This window comes from Oreochromis aureus, linkage group 6 (genome assembly GCF_013358895.1).
Source record: "Oreochromis aureus strain Israel breed Guangdong linkage group 6, ZZ_aureus, whole genome shotgun sequence".
Taxonomy (NCBI): domain Eukaryota; kingdom Metazoa; phylum Chordata; class Actinopteri; order Cichliformes; family Cichlidae; genus Oreochromis; species Oreochromis aureus.
Window position 1 is genome coordinate 26288169 of NC_052947.1, and position 12307 is coordinate 26300475.

Sequence of the window (12307 nt, forward strand, 5' to 3'; positions counted from 1 at the left end):
TTAACATTACGTTATATAGATTATAGATTATATCTTAAAGCATGTGCCTGATGAAGGCCACAGACCGAAATGCATTGCTTAAGTAATAATACTTCAACCTCTTTAAAAACAAAATCTAAACAACTGTTTAAAGTGATATCACTCACATGCATGAAAAGATAAAAATCGGAAATCTGACTGGACGTGCAAAAAAAGGTTTCAATGAATAAAAAGATACTTGTCATGGTCCTGGGCCTCTGATCTGCACTGAAAAAAAGGGATTGGCCATCTCTTGGCCAAATTACCTGTGGATGTGAGTACAAATGGTTGTTTGTCTCTATGTGATAGAGACAAACAGACTTTGTTGAACATTATGTATATGAAGACAACCTGTAGTATTTAAGTGACCAAGTAGTATTGGGGTAAAAGTTATTGAATAGTGTTGAAATAAAATGACAAAATTGCGAAGGATTAAAATATTCCAAAAGCTCACCTTACTTCATCTAAACATGTTTCAATTGTGTTTTATCAACACAAAATGCACAGGGTTATTGAATATGAATAAGTTGTGTTGATTTAACTCAGTTGATTAAGTTTCTATCCACTATTGAATGAAGTAAATCCAGCATGGCCTGTTTTTCACTGTGGGGTTTTAAGGTTTTGTAAAGTTTGTTTGTTTGGGTTTTTAGTCTTTACGCTTGGTTGCTTTTGTATTCCCAAACATTCACACATTTCTGGCTTCTTTACAAGCATTATTCATGTGGAATGACAGCTTTTCAATTTCTCTAAATTTGTACAAAACTATTGTAACTATAAACTGTAAACTATTGTACTACTATCTGCTTATTTGGCATAATGCTAAAGCATTATGTACACAGAAGATCTTTATTTGGATCTTTATTCATTATATAAGTATTACCCCAGAGTTTAATTAGCCTATGTCCATGTTGTATGCCATCTGTGTCCTCACACAAATGTTCATTACCTCATCTTTGAAATATACATACAGGTGAGCTCTCATTTACTTGGAGAAGTATTGTGGCTCAACAACAATAGCAATCAACATAGCAAGCAGGTCTGGCCCGGATCTGGTATCATGCTGGCACTGCTGGCTGACTTCTGGCATGATAAGACGTATGCCATCTAGATATGGGGCAGGCCTGGCATAGATGGCACTGTCTATTTGATGGCATGCCATATCTGGCCCGATTGTGGTTTGGGTTATGTGGCCCAGGCTCATAGAAAACGGGCCTGGCATCAAGCTGGCATTTTCTGACTGACCGGTGTCATGGCAGGGTGTATGTCAAGCAGATGTGCGCCATGTCTGGCAATGATGCCACGGTTTATGTTTCTATTTTCCTATTTTAGTTAGAAGACCCAAATGCCATGTTGCAATACTATACTGCTGTGGTAGCCAACGTTTCAAATGCAGGTTTGACAGGTTTGTGAGTGTACACTTTATCCAAAACCTAGTGAGGGTTTACTCATGTTTACCACTGGGTGGCTGTAGCTCGGGAGGTAGAGCGGGTCACCTACTGATCAGAAGGTTAGTGGTTTGATCCCTGGCTCCTCCAGTCTGCATGTCAAGAGTGTGAATGTACATGAATGTAGTTACAAAGCACTCAGTTTAGAGCAAGTGTGTGAATGTGGCATGTTGTATAGAGCACTTTGAGCAATCTGGGAAACTAGAAAAGTGCTATATAAGAGTTAGACAATTCACTCACTGAACGGAGTTTCATCATGTTACTTTTGCACTGTTTTGCATGTTCTGGCACATGTTGTTATTACATGGCTTGAAAGGGTTAAGGTACACATTAGGCTGACATCTGGGGCCAGAGCTGAAACAGTTCTGGGCCAGCAGTGTGTCTGCAACTGGCCCATGGCTGCGCACATCTTACACATGGCCCACATACCACAAAGAATGGCGGCCCTTTGGTGGCCCAGATCAGTTTTGCCAGAGGTAAACCTGATCTGACCCAGCACAGGACCATCAGTGTGTCTGCAACTGGCCTTGTACTGGCTCATGTGTGAGCCACATCTGGCAAACCAGATCTAGGCCACCAAAGGGCCGTCATTCTTTGCGGTATGTGGGCCTTGTTTAAGCACATTGTATGGGCCAGATCCGGGCCATACCAATTTTGCTATGTGGGAAAGCTCTACAGCACTATTTTCTTATATGTCTTCGTGTCTTCATCATGTTCTTCCAAATATTCCTTTCTAGCTTTCTTTCCAGCTTTTTATAAACTATTTTAGTGATCCCGCCGTAAGTTTGGCGTGTTTGTTTCTCACTGCATACAAATTGTGTTGCAGTAGAAATACTGTCAAATCCTGCTCTCTTCTGGTTAAAACTAAAATTGCCATGAGCCACTTCACTGGCTTTCACTCTGCAGGAGAAAAAAACAAAACAAAGATTGAAGCCCTGTTTAGTCATACCTTTTTCATTCTGGGACACTATTAAAATTGTATTAAAGTGTCTACATTACTCCTCAGTTTTACAGTTTTACAGATACATTAGCAAAATATTTAAAAATTGCTGACATGACTGTAAGACTTGCAGTGCAGGGCTATAATTAAAAAAAACACAGCTACAAAACCATTATGCCATTATATAGATAAGATAAGTTATACAGAATAGTACACACACCCATCATCTTCTTGTTGTTTTCACATGTCATGATGTCTGATGTTATCATGACGCAGACCTATGAGTAATACTAGTAATGCTGGAGCTAAATGTTTATTCACGTTTATACCACAGCTTCTAAAGGTTTTAATGATCAATTGTCAACACAACACTGATGACCACACAGGAAACATCACACAAGTGTATTGTTTGTAATCTGTATGGAGAACAATGCTTTATTCTACGTTACGTTTCTACTAAAAATACTGGAGTGAGGTTTCTCAACACCAGCTGTATTTGTTAATTTTACAAAGAGTCGGCCAGACGGTTTGAATAGAAGAGATGAAACATTTCAGTTTCAAATCTTCTGTAACAGAAGACTGGCAGTGACCCATTATTTGTTAGTGGTGCTAGTTTCAGTAGAAACCTGGACTGGAAACCAGACTGGGGAAGTCACCATGAGTGATGAAACTTTTCCCCCTCTGGACGCAACATCCAGATGAACAGAAAACAACAACAACTTTTGTTAACTCCCTGAACTGCGAGTCCAGGCAGTATCAGATACTACACAACAATTTCTGATGAATTTGACATTACTGACATTTACTAGCAACCTCTTTCATTTAGAATCACTCTAAAGACCTACATTTATGTCTCACTCTATTAAAGTGTAAATACTCCATAATTAAGTCTTGATGTAGGCTCAATCATCCAGGTAAGTAAATCCATAATATTTTTTTTTTCTGACCAGTAAAGGTTTTATTTTAAGTAATAAAACCTTATTGATATTAATACATTTCTATATGCTGATACAAATGTAAGAGTCTGGCATTAACTTACAGCAAATCCACAGCATAAATAAGCAGTTAATTAAAAGATAAAAACAAGTGTTGAAATTAGTGAATTTGGATGTGGGTGTAACAGGTTTGGTGGGTGTAAGCTTAAAAAAACATAAACAGGTTAGAGAGCAGCTGTTGGAAAGTAAGCGTAAGTACCTGGGCCAGCTTTTATGACCTTACAGGTGAACTATGTCAACTCACAGCACTCCCATATGAACTCATTGTCTTTTAAGGCTAGACTGTGGGAGGGCACCGCAGTGTTTGTTTTTCTTATTATTGTGTGGAAGTTTTTCTAATGCCATTGGTGTCGCATATACCTCCCATAGACCTCCCGCCCTTTACTGGAAAATGAGTTGGGTCTACCTTACAGTATAATGCGCCTTGAGATGACTGTTGCTGTGATTTGGCGCTGTATAAATAAAATTGAATTGAAATAAAAATTGAATCGAATATAAAACATTTTTTCCTTTTATAGTTTATAGCAGTTAGAAACGTGCTTTAAACTAAAGTCATCTACAGTAAAAAGAATAAAAGAAAAGAGAGGCATTTATTAAACATTTCAGTAAAAAAAAAACAGTTTGTCTTTAATTTGATTTTGTGTGCATCTCATTACAAACAATAATGTTTGTAAACAATCATTCATTGCTTTTTAATAGGGTCAACAAAACAGTCATCACCATTACTTTCTTCTTGCGATTTCTTTTTGGTATTTTTTTTCAATATCTAATTAATGCATTTATTTATTCTTGAACTGTGTCAGATCTGTAATGATATAGCATGTGAGTTTGATTGTATGTGTTTTTGCATTCTTGTGAATATCTGAGTGATTGTTTCCACTCAGGGCTTTGATCCGGTTCCTGATGTTTGGGTCATTGGTTATAGCCTCTTTGATGTTCCTGTGTTTTGTCTGTGTGAGTTTTGTCTTTCTGATCTATCTCTTTTGTTTGACTTCCTGTCTTCCTCATTCACTTCTTGTAAACCTTCAGCTTTCCCTGAATTCCTCCTTTCCTGTTGCTACTGTATATTCTTAGATTCTGTGATTTTTTTCACTGTGGACCTTCTGCTATCCATGACAGATGAAAATGCTCAGACATATAAAACCACCCATCCGCCCCATTGTGTGTTATTGTAATAAATGGATTTTCTGCTCAGTTTGTACACTTCCAGTGTGATAGTCACAGTGTGCTCTGTAGAAGTGTTCATGCATTCATTTGATTTTCATATTCCAACTAGTTTCATAACTTTAAGTTTAACATTTTAGTTGTCAGTCTTTAACACATTTGCGTAACACACGAAAGACTCCCAGTTCAACACCAGGAGAAGGCACACACTTCTGTGAGGGTTGTTACAGAAATGGCATCCAGTATAAAAGTCTGTGTGCGCCCCTTGCAAATAAAGGAGCGGCCGACAGACATTTATGGAGCATGAGCTTCCTCCAAGTTCACGCAGATGTTATCAGTAATACCTAAACTATAGATAGGTAATCTAAGAAATAACTTTCGATGGAGTGTGGAGATCATAAAACACACTATATTAAAGACTTTTTCAAAACAAAGCACGCAGTCATTGTGCTTCAACATTCAAATACCATACAATGACTTACCTGAAGTACAAATACAGCTAGAAATTGATAACAAGAAAGATTTGACACTATTAGCAGATTCATTTACCCAGTGTTCAGTGCTTAAACATGTTCATATTTAACATTTTGTCTCATGTAATGAGATGTTTGATTAAATAGGGGGAAAACAGCAGGAAACCAATAATATTTATTTATACTGCTAAGCAAACTCCAGGTGGTTTGAGATGACTGCTGTGAAGCTGCTGTGCTTTTAATAACTTTGAAAACATAATTATTTGGGAAATTCTTCATAGCAATGACTCTTGTTTTACTCTTCGGCTACAGATGTAAGTCAACATATTCATCATTGCTTTGCTTCAGGAGCACCTTAAAGCGATGCTCTCACCAGGCTCTTTGACAATTATAGAGCTTTCTGTAATACAAAACACAAAATATCTGATTGGAAACCCATCATAGACATCTGTAGTAACAATGTAGTACCATTTATTAACTGGTCGTACTACCAGCATACTTAAGCAAAATCAAAATAAATAAATGGACTTCCCCGAACTGGAATAAGCACAGTGGCATCCTCTCTGCAGCAGCGACATCATAAACTTTGCATCTCTCAGTCTGTATATCCAAACAGATCGGAGGCCGCAAGCAGCGCTTCCTGCATATTTGAGGTGCACAGATGATGTTTGCGTTCTGTGAGATAAAATCATTGAATTTCATCATTTACTTGTTTAGATAGTGAAACCTTTAGCTTGTAAAGCTGAAATGAAATGACTCAGATGTGTCAAACATTTAAAAGCAAAAACAAAAAAAGAAAAACGAGTACAATACAATTTTAAAAAATGGCATCATCGTACATCCTCCAGCTTAATTTATGAGCAAAAACAAATGCCTGTTTTCCTGCATAAATCTAGATGTAAAAGAAACTTTTGCAACAACTGCAATCTTGTAGACTTTCCACCTATCCCTCCAATTGTTGACACACCTGTTCAGTTGGCGTGCCACAGCAGAACAAGGTGAAACTGATATTAATAAAAAAGTAACTGCCTTTTAATGCTCTCATTGTTTACTCTGAAGATTAATGGAACTAAGCCATACTTGTGGGACAATGATAATAGCCATAGGCATCTTCCCTTATCTCTATCTTCTTGCTGTTATGTAACAACATGCGATCGCAAACGTTTATTGCATATGTATTTGTAAGAGATTGCAGACTGAAAAACTTGGGGAGAGCAGCCTATTTGCGGGGTGAAAAGTTTACTTTTGATCTCAGAAACACAAATGGTTAGTTTCTCTGTTTACATACACTCAGCAAACAACTGAGTAAATTTTCACATACTGTTGTGCAGTGCTGCGAGTAATCTGCCTGGTTGTCAGTTTATGATAACCCACAGGTAGAAGAATGCCTGTGTCTCTGTGATGCATTATGAGAATCCTAAATACCCACAGTAATGATGCAATACCTGCTGTTGTAAACACACACTTGAAAAAAAATAATAAACTTGTTGGGGCAGCTGTGATACAATCAAGTCTCAACTTGATGAGATCTTTTGTGCAACAACAATGATTGCAAAACCTTGTGTGACAGTTTAAGTTTCCACTGTTTTTCCATGTGAAGAAATCTAGAAAGCTCTGTGGGAGTGGACGGAATACAGACATATGAATACTGATCTTCCTTTTCAATACTTATTAAGCCATCAATCCCATACCCATCAAAAGAATTAATTATATAGACAAGTATAGACAGCATCCTGCTTTCCACAGGTCATCCTAAGTACAGAGTCAGAGAATTCAGAGAAGATAAATAATCGTAATTATCTTGTCACTGTGCATACAGACACTTTACACAGATAAACGCCACTGAGCCTGACATTTACGAGTGCACTCTAACCAACAGCTCAGATTGGTTCCTTCTTTGGCTATGTGTGGAGCCTGTCATTGATGTGGGTGATCTATGATAAGGGCCCAGCCTGCTACCACATGAAAGGCTGTAGGTCATGAGAAGATGAGGAATTGTGCCACTCCAGCTGGCACTGGGCCTTGCCCCACCTCTCTGTCTGCAGCTGAGCTACAACAACACTTTACAATGAAAACATTTTTTGTGATATTAGGGTGCGGATGTTTTAGTGTCTTATAAGGACAAAGCATCTTTCAACACACAAAAAGTTCCATTAAAACACAAGAGAATGTAAAGTGCTGCTTCTGTGCGATAATGCACCGGTGGTTATGTGGCAATTTTATTTATACTTACAGTCAATGACCTGCAATACATCAGCTATGTCAGCTATGTGAGCCACTATTTTATGCATATGTGATATGGTCACACTTAAACACGTAATAGTTTGAAATAGAGAGCACTGTACCTCACTGAAGATGGAAAGTAACCATCACAACACAACTTATCTAAAAGTTTTATTATATCATATATTTATATGGAAAATTAAGCAGCCTGGTATTTTAATGTTTTGTTTTGTTATAATGATAATACTATGTTTAATGGAACTGTGATTTCTACTTGATTTCTACTTCTAACTGCTCTACTTCTCATTTTCTCTGTCTGTTAACATAATGACCTCCTGCCTCATTTCCTCCTTTCACCATCTTTTATAAGTACCACAGTCCTGCTTCCGGAGGAGTGTTGAAACAGTAATGAGGAGAAGCACAGAGAGTTTCCCCCACGAAAAGCATTTCTGGCATTTGTCCACTTGGAAAAAGTAATAAACTTTTTTCCCCTAAACATTAATAATAATGCTGGTAAAACATAAATATTCCCTGGATACTTGTTTCTTCAATTACATGGTGAAGCGGGTACTCCACTGGTGAGGGCATCCTGGCTACTTCATTTACACTGCTGTAAAAAGTTAACTGGATGGGCCACCAACTGTACCTGTGCTGCTAAGCATGTCTCCAGAATCACTACTGGATAATCCACCATGCATATAATCAGCTTTAAGGTCACTAAGGTCTGAATCACTGTAATTTTTATTTTCATTTTGTAAGCTATAAATTAAAGTGGCAGATGGGAGCACGAGGACATTTTCCAATGACTGAGTATTTTGGGGGGTTTTTTGTTTGGTTGATTGGTTTTCCTTGAAGTCAGGTGGACAGTTGCTTCATGCTGCATTATAAAGGCTGGGCACATTCCTGCAGACATAACCGTGGGTCTTTTTGATCTATTAGAAGCAAACTCAAGATGGCACAAACCACCAGGAAGTAAAAGGATTAACCTCTGATAGGAAGAGTTAGCAAAAAGGAGATCTCTGGATCAAGTCAAAGTCAAGCCAAAGACAAAAGGACTTTATTTGTCCCCAAGGGGCAATTAAGATAGATGATACCTTGTCGACCATACATACAATACACAAACATCACATTGGGGAGACAGGTCAGGCTAGGTAGCACTGGCCGGTCAACCACACGAGCAGCGACCCGAAACCAAACCATAGAAAATGCACAACATGAGGAAAGATGCGGAGAAAAAAAGAACTCCCACCAGACTGAGCTCCAACAGGGAGATCAGTTTGAGAACAGAAAAAAAAAAACCACCTCTGCACATATCACATGAATCATCACATCTCACAACATAGAAGACATAAGCTTCGAAAGGAGGGGGGTGGGGGGGTGAGTGTAGGTATGTGTCAGTGTAAATGCATATGTGTGCGTGTGTGTGTGTTCCAAGTTCAGCCGAGAGAAAGTGTCCCTTCACCAAAAGTCAACAATCTTGGGTCGACATGGGTGGCCTTGAATGAGGGGGGAGAGAGTCACAACACAGTCTTCAGCCCAGTGTCTAGACTGCTGAGGGCTTCCCATGATGCACTGAGTTTATAATGTATTTATAAACAACTCTTTATTTAATAATTAGTTATTATTAATCTCTGGTTCTCTTCTACAGTGTGCCTTTGTCTTGTTTTCATCCCATCACACCCAACTGGTCGTGGCAGATGGCCACCCCTCCTTGAGCTTCATTCTGCCTGTTAAAGTTGAGGTTTCTTCCTGTTGAAAGGGAGTTTTTCCTTCCCACTGTCGCCAAAGTGCTTGCTCATAGAGGGTCATCTGATTGTTGGTTGGTTTTTTTGTAATATTGCTTTTACCTTACAATATAAAACACCTTGAGGCAACTATTGTAATTTGACGTTAATAATAAAAATAAAATTTATTTGAATTGAAATATGCTAACTATACTAAGCTAACATGGCTCAGTTTTTCTCAGTTATGCTCCTGTTACCTTCTTGTCTAACTTCTAGTCTTATTTTAGAACAAGATTTGAATGAGAAGTATCAATCATGTCTGTTTTATCCATTCCTGCTAACCTACTGTTATTATGTTGCACAAATAAGCTGTAATAATAATGTATAATTTATTAGCCAACATACATAAGTTAATCATCATAGTTTTTCAGTTTAGAAACAGGAGGGTGAAGGAGAAAGGTTTAGATAGGGCAAAAAGTCCAAAAATGAAATCAGCCTGAGGACTGGAGACTTTGAGGAAGCTGAAGAAATCTTGCCTTTGAAGTTTTACCTCTAAGAGGTGCTGTTCTGACAAACATGTTTTGGCTTGTAACTATTGTACTGTCTCTGATACTATCTATGTAAAACTGTGAGAGGTCATAATTCGACAGTGTGTAACGTCATGTCTGGTTAAAGAATACCTACAAACTTTGTTGAAAGGTTTAACATTTTTGTCACAGGTCTCATATTTTCTTCTAGTCTTCACCATAACAAATGCACTACAGTGAGTTACAGCTGATGGAACAGGAAACAATGTCATAGCTTAACAATAGACTTCCCTGAAGTCATATCAGGTCAAGTTGCCATGGCAAGTTTCCAGATGGCTGCTTGTAGGTTATTGCATCTATTTTAAATTTGCTACCTTTTCCCCAGATAACCCCACAATACATCGACCAACCTGATAACCTCTTGACTGATAATAAATTCAGGCTCCTTGCCACAGCTTGACTTGTTTCATGTATAAGGGAGAAAAAAGGACAACCCTCTGGTGGATCTTTTAACAAGTAACTGATACTGCTACCACACAGAGTGACCAAAAAAACAGCTGAGTTTAAGTTGAGGACTCTTGTATATTTCTTCATAAGTACACTAATCGCTTGCCTTACAACATAAAGTGTTACATCAGTTACTCTGAAATACATATGACGACACATTTCATGGTAAACGTCTTATCGTGGAAACTTGAGCAATGCTCAGGCTTTGCTTGGAGCGTTCATAAAGGGTCTTTCAGACTTACTAGATCTCAAGCTTTTGAACTTGCTATGCATGTTTGTTTAAAAATACAGGCAAGCTTATCTTATTTTTGCTTGTCTTTTCAAATCTTCCTTGTCATGTGACTTCAGAAAAACAAGGCCTTATCACACTTCAGATAGCTTTCTTAGACAGGTCCCAACGATAAGACATGAAGTAGGAATGTAAGAATGTTTGGACGTTTTTTCAGGTACCTGCCATAAGAAAACAGATTTAGAGACGTGAGACTTTGCAAAGTCTGAAAGACCTCATGGGAGTTTTTTAAACCAGACAGTACATGGTTTACCTGTGACACTAATCAGTCTTTAAACTAATGGTCTTGGCTTACACATGGTTACCTCTGCACCGGTGAGCTCTACTTCTCAAAGTATATATTAAAGTATTAAAGAATACAGCAGGCTGTATGAACATGTGCTGTGTGCAAAAGTCCAAAAATCTGTTGGCAACACACTTCTGTCAGTGCTGTTTGTGTTGCTTCAACTCTGCTGTTATTATTGCTACTTATTATATTGCGGATTGTTTGCTTAGAGAAGTTTGAGAAAGGAAACCATTGTCACACCCACATGCTGGTGAACAAACACACTGGGAACATTAATGATTTAGCTTAAAAGTGTAGCAATAGCAGCCGAACAAATAAAACCATGTTACAAAGTAGTTTATCAGCTCACTAGCCTCTGCCCCACTCTGTTAAGGACATTTGGTAAAATGGTAAATGGCCCTGTATTTGATTAGCGCTTTACTTAGTCCCTATGGACCCCAAAGCGCTTTACACTACAGTCATCCACCCATTCACACACTGGTGATGGTAAGCTACATTGTAGCCACAGCTGCTCTGGGGCGCACTGACAGAGGCGAGGCTGCGGGACACTGGCGCCACCGGGTCCTCTGACCACAACCAGTAGGCAATGGGTGAAGTGTCTTGCCCAAGCACACAACGACCGAGACTGTCGGAGCCGGGGCTCGAATGGGCAACCTTCCAATTACAAGACGAACTGCCAACTCTTGAGCCACGATCGCCCCTACATTTGTGCTGGGATAATTAGTTACAAACCCCACAGAAGTTGGATGACCCAACTTGCTTCACTAAATACCCAAAAGTACTTTCAGTTAAATGGAAAATTAAACAGCCAGAGCTTTTCATGTTATAATGGTAAGATATTTTTATAACCACATTTAATGTAAGTGTGGTTTTTCCATGCACAACAGGTCTATTGTCATCTCCTTCCTCTCCTTCTTGTTTTCTCTGCCAATGTTCCTGCTTAGCTCCTCCGTCATTTCCTCGTTTCAGAGCTTTTTGGCAGTACAACGGTTCCACCTTCGGATGAATGTTAGAGTAGGACTGAGAGTTCTCCTCAGGGAAAACTTTTTGTTTGCTTAGAAAAAGATAAACGTTCTTTTTTCTTTGACAAAAAGAGTGACAAGTTGGTCAGGTGTCTTTTACTGTGGCCTTACAGCAAGAACTTCCTGGGTTTGAATAAACCAGCCATCTGGGATTTCTGTGTAAAGACTGCACGTCTTCGCTCTGCCTATAGGTGTTTTCCCAGAGTTCAAAGATAAGATTAACTGGTGATTCTAAAATGACCACAGGTGTGAATGGTTGTTTGTTTCTATGTGCTGGTGCTGTGACAGACAGCAGTTTAGGGAGAAAGTGGCAGGTAAAATATTGATTTTTTTTATATATAATTTTGTTTTGATATAAATATGATGTCCAAATGTTGTTGTTTTGAAAAATGCCCAAATTGGCTTTCATTTCCATCACAGGAAACGGATTTTCAACTTGAAAATTTCAGCTACTGGATAAATTTCAGAGGTTTAAGTCTATGTCAAAATTTAAGCTTTTTTTCCCCTCAAAGGGACGGAGACAGTCATTGGTTCTGTTTGTTTCTTTGTCTGATTGTCTGTCTGTTTGTTTGCTTGTTAGCGGTCTAATGTCCACAGTTTTCAATATATCGTTTTCACATTTTGTGTGATTATAGATTAAATAGCACCTGATTTAATTGTGATGAAAATCAGGTCAAGGTCACACCAAAATATA